Here is a 12,684-nt window from a genome sequence, read left to right on the forward strand (position 1 = left end):
AAAGAAAGTGCATTTATTAATTGCATTATTAATTAAATGAATTTAACCGGTGAGACAAGAAAACCTATCCTGAACTAATATAAAATATACAATACAATATACAATATAATATACAATTTTCATGAGTAACTCCTAGAAAGGAATTACTCATGTGCTCGTCACTAATTTATTTAAATAATTACAACCAGTAACTCGTGCCGATTAGGACCTTTCATCCTCGACATGATTGAGCACCGGAGGGACTTTAAATTTTAACTCACGGCATAAGAAGTTCTACGATGGCTCCAAAACACTCCTACTCGCAGCAAGTATTGTAGAATGCGAGTATCGAAGATCCATCGAAGATCCATCGAAGATCCACGAAGATCCATCGAAGATCCACGAAGATCCATCGAAGATCCATCGAAGATCCATCGAAGATCCATCGAAGATCCATCGAAGATCCATCGAAGATCCATCGAAGATCCATCGAAGAATTCATTCCACATCTTTGATAAGGTAGAAAGTCCGTCGTCATATCTGTAAAATAAAATAGAACAAAACGATAAGTTATCTGCAATATAATCTAAAATCATATAAAATAAAATCGAATAAAATGTAAATAAAAATAGATACTTACAATGCATTCCAATGGGATGAAATTCAATTGCACCATGGCGATGCACCTCGCGTGAATCTAAAAACGCGGTATAAACGAAAATAAGAAACTATAGATGAGTTTCTTATCGCGAAACCGAAATTTTATTATACGACGAACAACACTGATTCTAATTCGCGTTTGATTTTAATTTGTTTTACGCCCGATCACTGATTCTAAACAACTAATTCAAAGACTGCTTTGCACACAGTCAATGCAAGTAGAAAAATCTTCATTGATGCACTGATTCTAATACGCGAACAGTCTGTGCGACTGTTTAAAGATAAAAATATAACTTTACTCGAACAAACTCTAATGCAATTACTGCCTTGGTCGCAGTTAATTTAATATATATTTCAAAAATGGTTCGCGAACGCGACGAAATTGAAATGAAAACGAACGAACGTGCTTCTAATCCGTGATTTTAATTATATTTAACGATACAACACTCCCGTATATTGCTTCGCGCACGATAGCAATGCACGAACACTTGCAACACTTCACAAACACAATTCACAAACACTTCCAACACTGATATATTCCCATGATGATCTGAAACAGAAATAAAAACAAAATTATAAATATCATTGTTGTAAATAAAAAAATTATTATAATTATTGAGAAAGTGTTTAAAATAAAAATTGACTTACGTTTATTCTTCATTGATGAATGCACGATGGGTATCCTACCCTTAGGATGACGATGAGCACACGTTTAAACCGAATAGAAGAAACTTACGGAGTTTCTTTACCCGAAAAAACGAAACTTTACATACGGCGTACAACACTGATTCTACTTTCCGATTCTTTTATTTTATTTTTACGATGCAACACACGAGTACCTCATTGCCTACGCGCTCGATTGCAATGATGTTCTGAAACAGAAAAAGAAAAAGAACAATTAATATCATCGTTATAATAAAAAACCATTAAAGTTATCATAGAAACGTTTAATAGGAAAATATACTTACTTTTAGTCTTCATTGATGACTGCAGGATGGGTATCCTACCCTTAGGATGACGATGAATAAAATAAAATTAAATAAAACTCTGAAAAGCTGAAACATACTAAAAAGATTATAGAACAATATATCCTGTGAATCATTCCTGAAGGCATTGCACACTTTTAAAGATATTTTATCATAAAGAATCAATATAAATTCAAGCAATATTAATTGCCTTTATCTCACTACTTGTATAGAATTACATATAAAGTATTTAATATCAGTAAAAATTGTTAATAAAAATCGATAACGTTATATATATATAATAGTTTAATACGTCACGTCGTTAGATCTTATTGTTAGCTCGTTGAAGGAATGATCTGGAATGAACACGTAACCGCGTCCTTCATGTCGAACGTTCGGCTGTCTTCGTTTTGTTTTCGGCTGTCTTCGTTTCTTCTGTTCTCACTTCGAGAAATTCCTGGAATATACGTACACACATTCGTTATTGCCCGTAGATAGAATATTTTGTTTTCTTATTTTCTCTCTCTCTCTCTCTCTCTCTCTCTCTCTCTCTCTCTCTCTCTCACTTTCGTTCTCACTCTTTGCATACATTTCTGTATGGTTTAAAAAAAAGAATAACGCTTACCTCGATGAATATGAAGATAAAAAAGAGTAAACACAATTGTTAGACTGAGTATATGTATTCCTGCTGGACTCTCCTAATGCGGTACCTAAAAAAGGAAAAAAAAAGATTACATTAGTATACATAAAGAAAATCAAATATATGAGTGTATGTGTACGAGCTACCTATACTTATGATATATGCTGTATGTGTGTGTATGTTACAGGAATCGAATTTAATACGAAATACGATCTTTGAATACATAATTATGAAAAATAATTAATTAGAGCATCATTAGAGATGGTAGTAAGTATCGATACCATGAAAAAAGCTGGAAATTAGAAGAAATATTGTTAAGTAACATTGGTGAGATTTGGCGGGATATCGAGATATATCGATGTTATATTCTCGCATATATCTATCGAACTTTTCAATATTTCGTTTTGAAAACACTCACGTATGAAAATCTTGTATGTAGCTATCGTTTGATATATAATAGGAAGGTGTAAAATACTTTTCAATTACCTGAGTTAAACGAGATGACAGGTATACAAAATGGTGGTCGTCGCTGTGACGTAGCCGCAAAGAAACGAAGCGACATCTGAGACGACATCATGGCTGCTTCAGAACCTTGCGTTTTTTCCATCTATCATAGAAAAATATCGAATAGTTAAAAATAGGATATAGGAACATAACAATTGTCGAAATATATACTTTATTAATCCAAACAATGAAAATTGAACATTATAAGTCGATATCCATAGAAATGATGCTGTAAAACAAGATATATATATGATTGCGTAGAAAAATGCATACCAATGTACATGGAATTTTTTTCTACACAAATATTCTTTATCCTCGACATTATCGTAATCTTTCGATTATATCATTTGGAAGTCATTTGCTAGAAGAATCTATTAGTATATAGGAAGATTATTTACGTTAGAAAATACTTTTTAATTACCTGAGATTAACGGGACGACGTAGCATCCGTCCGATCTCCAGCACCGACGCCGCGAAAAGAAAGAGGAATGATCAGCAAAGAGCCCTGATTGGCTGATAATTATTGCAAAAGAAAAAGATGACCAATCAGAAATTCCCAATTACCATATAGAAATGTATTTTACGCACACGTACGTAACTCGCCTTTCTTCATGACCACTCTAGTCAAGCTTGATATGATAATTTATTTATTAAATAAATAAAAAATTTATTCTATTTTACTATTTAAGGTACACGTATCTTGTTAATATTTAAAAAATAACGAAAAGAATAAAGACAATATGCACTATAATCCTTATCACACAGAACAGAAAAACATACATAATTTATTTATTACAATAATTAAATATCAATTTTATGAATTATTATAATTATCTAATTACTAATCCAATTAATAATTATTGTTATCTAATTTATTTTTCTGTTAGGTGTATACGTTCCTTGGTAATATTAAAAAATAACGAGTCAAATAAAGACAATATACACTAAAAACTTTATCACATGGCAACGTTCTGATTTAAACATTCCTTCAATTTTTATGTAATTTTTAAACTAATATACATTTGTTTTAACATTCCTGTGCAATGATGACTTTGGATAATAAAATTTTTATCCAGAAAAATATCACATTAAAATTATTTTATATTCAAAGTATATTAATAAGTATGTAATGTTTAAACCAGTACATATGCGTTTAAACAATCTGAAATATAAGTAGAGTGTATCAGAATATTTAAAAAATTGTTAAATAATCGATAGGAATGTCTATTGTTGTCTAAAAGCTAGGAATATACGATCTATGTATCGTCCCCTTCGAAATCCACCGTTGAAATGAGCTCTTGTCCTCTATGAAAGTACTTTTATTAAACGTTGTTTATCTGACTTTCCTAACGTTACGCATGTGTATAAAGGGTGTCATACATCTAATACATAATATTTAAGATTGTAACGTTCTTATTTTAGTATTCTTTTAATTTTTGTGTAATTATTTTAGTGCTCCTGCGCACTGAGGACTTCGAGGGTAAAATTTAGCTGCAATATAAGAAAAGTGCATTAGTGCATTAAAATAATTGTTATACAATTGTTAATATTGAACTAATACTAACTAACAAAGTAACGTGTATAATTAAATTACTTTTTGGCATTTATTAACGTATGTGTAAATGAAAAAAGAAAGTACATTTCTCAAAACAATTATACAATTAATATATTCAAACAATTAATAAACAATATACTAATGGTAAATGTGAATTATTAAAGTTTACCATTATGATGGAAAAAAGCTGGGGTGTTTGCTCGTTTCAGTATCATAAAAAAATTGCCTGGATTTATTTTAAAATCCTGTAAACTCTTCCTTTATGTACGTAGTCGATATATAAAACGATGAGAAAGCCTAATCGATGCTGTGCTTTTCCAAATCTTCTAATACTCGCAAATCTGAAAACCATAAGACTGTATTAGTAAAGTATCAAGTTATCCTTGTTAATATTTAAAAACTTATGTATAGAATAAAGACATTATACACTAAACACTTTATCACACTGCACAGAAAAACACACAAAATTTATCTATTTAATAAATCAAAAATAATTTTATTTTCCTATATTAGATGTACGTTATTATATTTAAAAAATAAGGAATAAAATAAAGAGGTTATACACTAAAAACCGCACAGAAAAACATAATCGTATAGAAAAGAAACCTTGTTGCAGATATTTTAAAAACAATTGACATGAAGCACTATAGCCATCCTCGAAGAATTAAAATAACAAGAATTTTTCCATATAAATACAGAATATGGGAATTTATACTTTCATAGTTGGCATGTGAGATTTCAATTGTTTTGTTTCAATTTATTTTCATTCTTTAAGGATGGCTACAGTGCCTTATGTCAATTGTTTTAAAGATTTCTATAACGATGTTTCATTTCTATACGATTGTGTTTTCCTGTGGTATGCGATGTCAATTGTTTTAAAAATATCTGCAACGTTGTTTCTTTTCTATATGATTGTGTTTTTCTGTACAATGTGATAAAGTTTTTAGTGTATATTGTCTTTATTCTGTACATTATTTTTTAAATATTACCAAGGAACGTGTTACACGTATAATAAACACTTATATATTTAATTTTCTTTATATTATACCAATGCTATGTTATTTTATACTTTTTTTTAGGTTTCCAAACATTGGTACAATACAGCATGAATACACATACTCATTGTCAGTACAATAATTGTTTTTACTTTTCTATCTAAATAATAATTGTGTTTACTTTTTTATATTGATATCAGTTGTGGTAAGTTTATCTCTTTTCTTTTATAACATAAAGAATAGTAATATAAAAAGTATGAGAAGGGGAAAGAGAGAGAGTGATATCTTATACAAAAATCATACATAGATATATATAGTTTGCTTGATACTTTACTAATACAGTCTTATGGTTTTCAGATTTGCGAGTATTAGAAGATTTGGAAAAGCACAGCATCGATTAGGCTTTCTCATCGTTTTATATATCGACTACGTACATAAAGGAAGAGTTTACAGGATTTTAAAATAAATCCAGGCAATTTTTTTATGATACTGAAACGAGCAAACACCCCAGCTTTTTTCCATCATAATGGTAAACTTTAATAATTCACATTTACCATTAGTATATTGTTTATTAATTGTTTTAATATATTAATTGTATAATTGTTTTGAGAAATGTACTTTCTTTTTTCATTTACACATACGTTAATAAATGCCAGAAAAAGTAATTTAATTATACACGTTACTTTGTTAGTTAGTATTAGTTCAATATTAACAATTGTATAACAATTATTTTAATGCACTAATGCACTTTTCTTATATTGCAGCTAAATTTTACCCTCGAAGTCCTCAGTGCGCAGGAGCACTAAAATAATTACACAAAAATTAAAAGAATACTAAAATAAGAACGTTACAATCTTAAATATTATGTATTAGATGTATGACACCCTTTATACACATGCGTAACGTTAGGAAAGTCAGATAAACAACGTTTAATAAAAGTACTTTCATAGAGGACAAGAGCTCATTTCAACGGTGGATTTCGAAGGGGACGATACATAGATCGTATATTCCTAGCTTTTAGACAACAATAGACATTCCTATCGATTATTTAACAATTTTTTAAATATTCTGATACACTCTACTTATATTTCAGATTGTTTAAACGCATATGTACTGGTTTAAACATTACATACTTATTAATATACTTTGAATATAAAATAATTTTAATGTGATATTTTTCTGGATAAAAATTTTATTATCCAAAGTCATCATTGCACAGGGATGTTAAAACAAATGTATATTAGTTTAAAAAATTACATAAAAATTGAAGGAATGTTTAAATCAGAACGTTGCCATGTGATAAAGTTTTTAGTGTATATTGTCTTTATTTGACTCGTTATTTTTTTAATATTACCAAGGAACGTATACACCTAACAGAAAAATAAATTAGATAACAATAATTATTAATTGGATTAGTAATTAGATAATTATAATAATTCATAAAATTGATATTTAATTATTGTAATAAAAATTATGTATGTTTTTCTGTTCTGTGTGATAAGGATTATAGTGCATATTGTCTTTATTCTTTTCGTTATTTTTTAAATATTAACAAGATACGTGTACCTTAAATAGTAAAATAGAATAAATTTTTTATTTATTTAATAAATAAATTATCATATCAAGCTTGACTAGAGTGGTCATGAAGAAAGGCGAGTTACGTACGTGTGCGTAAATACATTTCTATATGGTAATTGGGAATTTCTGATTGGTCATCTTTTTCTTTTGCAATAATTATCAGCCAATCAGGGCTCTTTGCTGATCATTCCTCTTTCTTTTCGCGGCGTCGGTGCTGGAGATCGGACGGATGCTACGTCGTCCCGTTAATCTCAGGTAATTAAAAAGTATTTTCTAACGTAAATAATCTTCCTATATACTAATAGATTCTTCTAGCAAATGACTTCCAAATGATATAATCGAAAGATTACGATAATGTCGAGGATAAAGAATATTTGTGTAGAAAAAAATTCCATGTACATTGGTATGCATTTTTCTACGCAATCATATATATATCTTGTTTTACAGCATCATTTCTATGGATATCGACTTATAATGTTCAATTTTCATTGTTTGGATTAATAAAGTATATATTTCGACAATTGTTATGTTCCTATATCCTATTTTTAACTATTCGATATTTTTCTATGATAGATGGAAAAAACGCAAGGTTCTGAAGCAGCCATGATGTCGTCTCAGATGTCGCTTCGTTTCTTTGCGGCTACGTCACAGCGACGACCACCATTTTGTATACCTGTCATCTCGTTTAATTCAGGTAATTGAAAAGTATTTTACACCTTCCTATTATATATCAAACGATAGCTACATACAAGATTTTCATACGTGAGTGTTTTCAAAACGAAATATTGAAAAGTTCGATAGATATGCGAGAATATAACATCGATATATCTCGATATCCCGCCAAATCTCACCAATGTTACTTAACAATATTTCTTCTAATTTCCAGCTTTTTTCATGGTATCGATACTTACTACCATCTCTAATGATGCTCTAATTAATTATTTTTCATAATTATGTATTCAAAGATCGTATTTCGTATTAAATTCGATTCCTGTAACATACACACACATACAGCATATATCATAAGTATAGGTAGCTCGTACACATACACTCATATATTTGATTTTCTTTATGATACTAATGTAATCTTTTTTTTCCTTTTTTAGGTACCGAGCATTAGGAGAGTCCAGCAGGAATACATATACTCAGTCTAACAATTGTGTTTACTCTTTTTTATCTTCATATTCATCGAGGTAAGCGTTATTCTTTTTTTTAAACCATACAGAAATGTATGCAAAGAGTGAGAACGAAAGTGAGAGAGAGAGAGAGAGAGAGAGAGAGAGAGAGAGAGAGAGAGAAAAAGAAAACAAAATATTCTATCTACGGGCAATAACGAATGTGTACGTATATTCCAGGAATTTCTCGAAGTGAGAACAGAAGAAACGAAGACAGCCGAAAACAAAACGAAGACAGCCGAACGTTCGACATGAAGGACGCGGTTACGTGTTCATTCCAGATCATTCCTTCAACGAGCTAACAATAAGATCTAACGACGTGACGTATTAAACTATTATATATATATAACGTTATCGATTTTTATTAACAATTTTTACTGATATTAAATACTTTATATGTAATTTATACAAGTAGTGAGATAAAGGCAATTAATATTGCTTGAATTTATATTGATTCTTTATGATAAAATATCTTTAAAAGTGTGCAATGCCTTCAGGAATGATTCACAGGATATATTGTTCTATAATCTTTTTAGTATGTTTCAGCTTTTCAGAGTTTTATTTAATTTTATTTTATTCATCGTCATCCTAAGGGTAGGATACCCATCCTGCAGTCATCAATGAAGACTAAAAGTAAGTATATTTTCCTATTAAACGTTTCTATGATAACTTTAATGGTTTTTTATTATAACGATGATATTAATTGTTCTTTTTCTTTTTCTGTTTCAGAACATCATTGCAATCGAGCGCGTAGGCAATGAGGTACTCGTGTGTTGCATCGTAAAAATAAAATAAAAGAATCGGAAAGTAGAATCAGTGTTGTACGCCGTATGTAAAAGTTTCGTTTTTTCGGGTAAAGAAACTCCGTAAGTTTCTTCTATTCGGTTTAAACGTGTGCTCATCGTCATCCTAAGGGTAGGATACCCATCGTGCATTCATCAATGAAGAATAAACGTAAGTCAATTTTTATTTTAAACACTTTCTCAATAATTATAATAATTTTTTTATTTACAACAATGATATTTATAATTTTGTTTTTATTTCTGTTTCAGATCATCATGGGAATATATCAGTGTTGGAAGTGTTTGTGAATTGTGTTTTTTGTGAAGTGTTGCAAGTGTTCGTGCATTGCTATCGTGCGCGAAGCAATATACGGGAGTGTTGTATCGTTAAATATAATTAAAATCACGGATTAGAAGCACGTTCGTTCGTTTTCATTTCAATTTCGTCGCGTTCGCGAACCATTTTTGAAATATATATATTAAATTAACTGCGACCAAGGCAGTAATTGCATTAGAGTTTGTTCGAGTAAAGTTATATTTTTATCTTTAAACAGTCGCACAGACTGTTCGCGTATTAGAATCAGTGCATCAATGAAGATTTTTTTACTTGCATTGACTGTGTGCAAAGCAGTCTTTGAATTAGTTGTTTAGAATCAGTGAACGGGCGTAAAACAAATTAAAATCAAACGCGAATTAGAATCAGTGTTGTTCGTCGTATAATAAAATTTCGGTTTCGCGATAAGAAACTCATCTATAGTTTCTTATTTTCGTTTATACCGCGTTTTTAGATTCACGCGAGGTGCATCGCCATGGTGCAATTGAATTTCATCCCATTGGAATACATTGTAAGTATCTATTTTTATTTACATTTTATTCGATTTTATTTTATATGATTTTAGATTATATTGCAGATAACTTATCGTTTTGTTCTATTTTATTTTACAGATATGACGACGGACTTTCTACCTTATCAAAGATGTGGAATGAATTCTTCGATGGATCTTCGATGGATCTTCGATGGATCTTCGATGGATCTTCGATGGATCTTCGATGGATCTTCGATGGATCTTCGATGGATCTTCGGTGGATCTTCGATGGATCTTCGGTGGATCTTCGATGGATCTTCGATGGATCTTCGATACTCGCATTCTACAATACTTGCTGCGAAGTAGGAGTGTTTTGGAGCCATCGTAGAACTTCTTATGCCGTGAGTTAAAATTTAAAGTCCCTCCGGTGCTCAATCATGTCGAGGATGAAAGGTCCTAATCGGCACGAGTTACTGGTTGTAATTATTTAAATAAATTAGTGACGAGCACATGAGTAATTCCTTTCTAGGAGTTACTCATGAAAATTGTATATTATATTGTATATTGTATTGTATATTTTATATTAGTTCAGGATAGGTTTTCTTGTCTCACCGGTTAAATTAATTTAATTAATAATGCAATTAATAAATGCACTTTCTTTTTTATTACGTGTTTTGTTCGTGGTTAGTAGTGGTGAATTCGAGCATTTATTTACTCGTTTTTGTCCAGAAAAGCATGTAATAAATGTCTTACATGCATTGCTTCGTACTTAGTTTATCTAATCGCGATTAATTTTAATATATCGATACTTCGATATTATAAATAAATGAGCAAGAAGACAAACTCATTCGCGACGGATAGATTCTAGCAGTTAAGTGGTGGCTCAAAGCCCAGTTCTTTTATTAGAACAGCCAACTTAATGAAAGGAGTCGTCCGAGGTTTTTAAATATATTAAAATATTAAAAGATATTAAAAGATTTTTAAATTTATTATTTATCAAATAAATTGTAGAGTCCTTAGTCGCTTAGATGAATATTTATTAAAATGTATTCATGTGTTATATATTTATGTGTCTTTAATCATAATTTTTAGATCAGGATTTTCAGCTTTAATATACTAATCTCCCGTTTCTCCCCCCTGTACTTTCTGCGTTCTCATCTATGCGTGTGCCCAGGTGCTACTCGTATGGGTGAGAAACGGTTAGTATAGGTTTAGTTTTAAGTTTTTCCCCTATTGGCGGCTGTCATTGTGCTAGTGATTGCACGATGTACTTTACACCTGTGTGTGCGTATTAGGTAAAGTGTTTTGTACATCGTTTCGCGATATTTTTTAATTAATACATCATTTAATACTGAGAACACTACTTCTACATATCACGTATGATATGACAAATACGAGTGTTTCTATATTTTTATATTTATATTAAATTTTTCTACTTTTTTTTTTGTAATAAAATCGTTTTGAATAGTAGAGTTACCGCATTTATTTGTGGAAACTATGATATACTCGTATATAACTAGTATGCAATATATACTAGTGTATACTTGTATTTTTGCATTAGTCATTTTTGCAATAATCATTAGCCTTGACAGACGATTACAGCATTGGTACGTACTCCCATAATTTTAGAAAACACGCGTTTGAACTAGGGTGTCGGAGGTGCCCCGGGGCATGCTCTCTAGTTTAGGCTTTTGCACCCTGGTGGTATGTGAGAGAATCGTGGAGTGAGTGGGTGGGTATGTACGTATGTTTGATCTTTTTAGATATTGCCAATATACAGGCAGGTAGCATACTTAGGTGTGAATGTTTATTTAATTTGTAAGTAGGTAGAGACCGGAGAAGTCGCGCGATTGTAATTTTCACTCAGGAGTGGAAAATTTCTTCTCCGGATATTATACAAAGTTTCAGCAACCTTTAGATTCATTTATCATTTAAATATTTCTTTTATTTTTTCCATATATTGCTGATACTCTGTACCACGAGATATAAATCAGTATCGAACGATTCAAAAGTCTTTGCGTTTTCTTAAAAATTAATTTTTTTTCGAATAAGTGAAGATAGCTGAATACGTTGGATACTTACTTAATATTAAGTATATTAATGCTTTGCTCTTTAGTAATTCCTACTGAAAATACTTCATTTGTTATATATGTATAATAAATACAAAGTAGAATAAAGATAAAAGATAAAAGTGGTCGAGTAAAAATGCAAGACCATAAGATGTGTGACAAAGTTTCTGCTTTTGTTTGATATTATTTAATCTTTTAAATGCAAAGTGTTAATAATAGGTTCATCTATTAGATCAAATATCTGTTGAGGCATTCGAGTAAATGTAATTGTACGATTTGTGGATTTCTTTAAGCTGCGATTGTTCAGCAAATGCATTATAAAATGCACTTAGAAAAAGCCTCACAGCAGCGTTTAGGGCATGAAGAAAGAAGAGGCATTATGCCGAAGAGGCCCCCACTTAAATGTGGCTGAAGAGGGCAACTACTATTGAGACTGTTGAGTTATTTTCAAAGGTTCAACAGCAAGTTCGAACTCTTTGAAGATAGCTCTCTCTAGTCTCATATTTTATATTTTATTATATTACTGTTTTGCTCGTCATTAGTTTGTAGTTGTAATTGGAGATGATGGACCATTCCATCTCCTTGGGACACCAAACTTGTGTCCCTCAAAATCGTCAAAAAGATGCATATGTGTTTAGTTAAAGTCAAAAATATTAAAATTTTCGTATTATTACATTTTCAAGCTTAAATAACGTTCGGTAAATATTACAGTAATTTTTGTTTTCTTGTTTCGTTTTTAAGATTTTTCACTGTAATCGTATTTTATTAAATTTGCAATTTTTCTTTTCCATAAAATGCAATTTAAAAGTATTTCATAATAATTATTAGATATTTTTTTTTTCTAGTAATTTAATATTTATACTTTTCCCTTTTATATATATATATATATATTTTTTTTTTTTGTAAATGTAAAATCACGCGTTTAAATTTAATTTCATTACAACGGTAAATAGAGATTTGATCAAAATAAATAGAG

This window comes from Polistes fuscatus, unplaced genomic scaffold, assembly GCF_010416935.1.
Source record: "Polistes fuscatus isolate 324 unplaced genomic scaffold, CU_Pfus_HIC Scaffold21, whole genome shotgun sequence".
In the NCBI taxonomy this organism is placed as follows: Eukaryota; Metazoa; Arthropoda; class Insecta; order Hymenoptera; family Vespidae; genus Polistes; species Polistes fuscatus.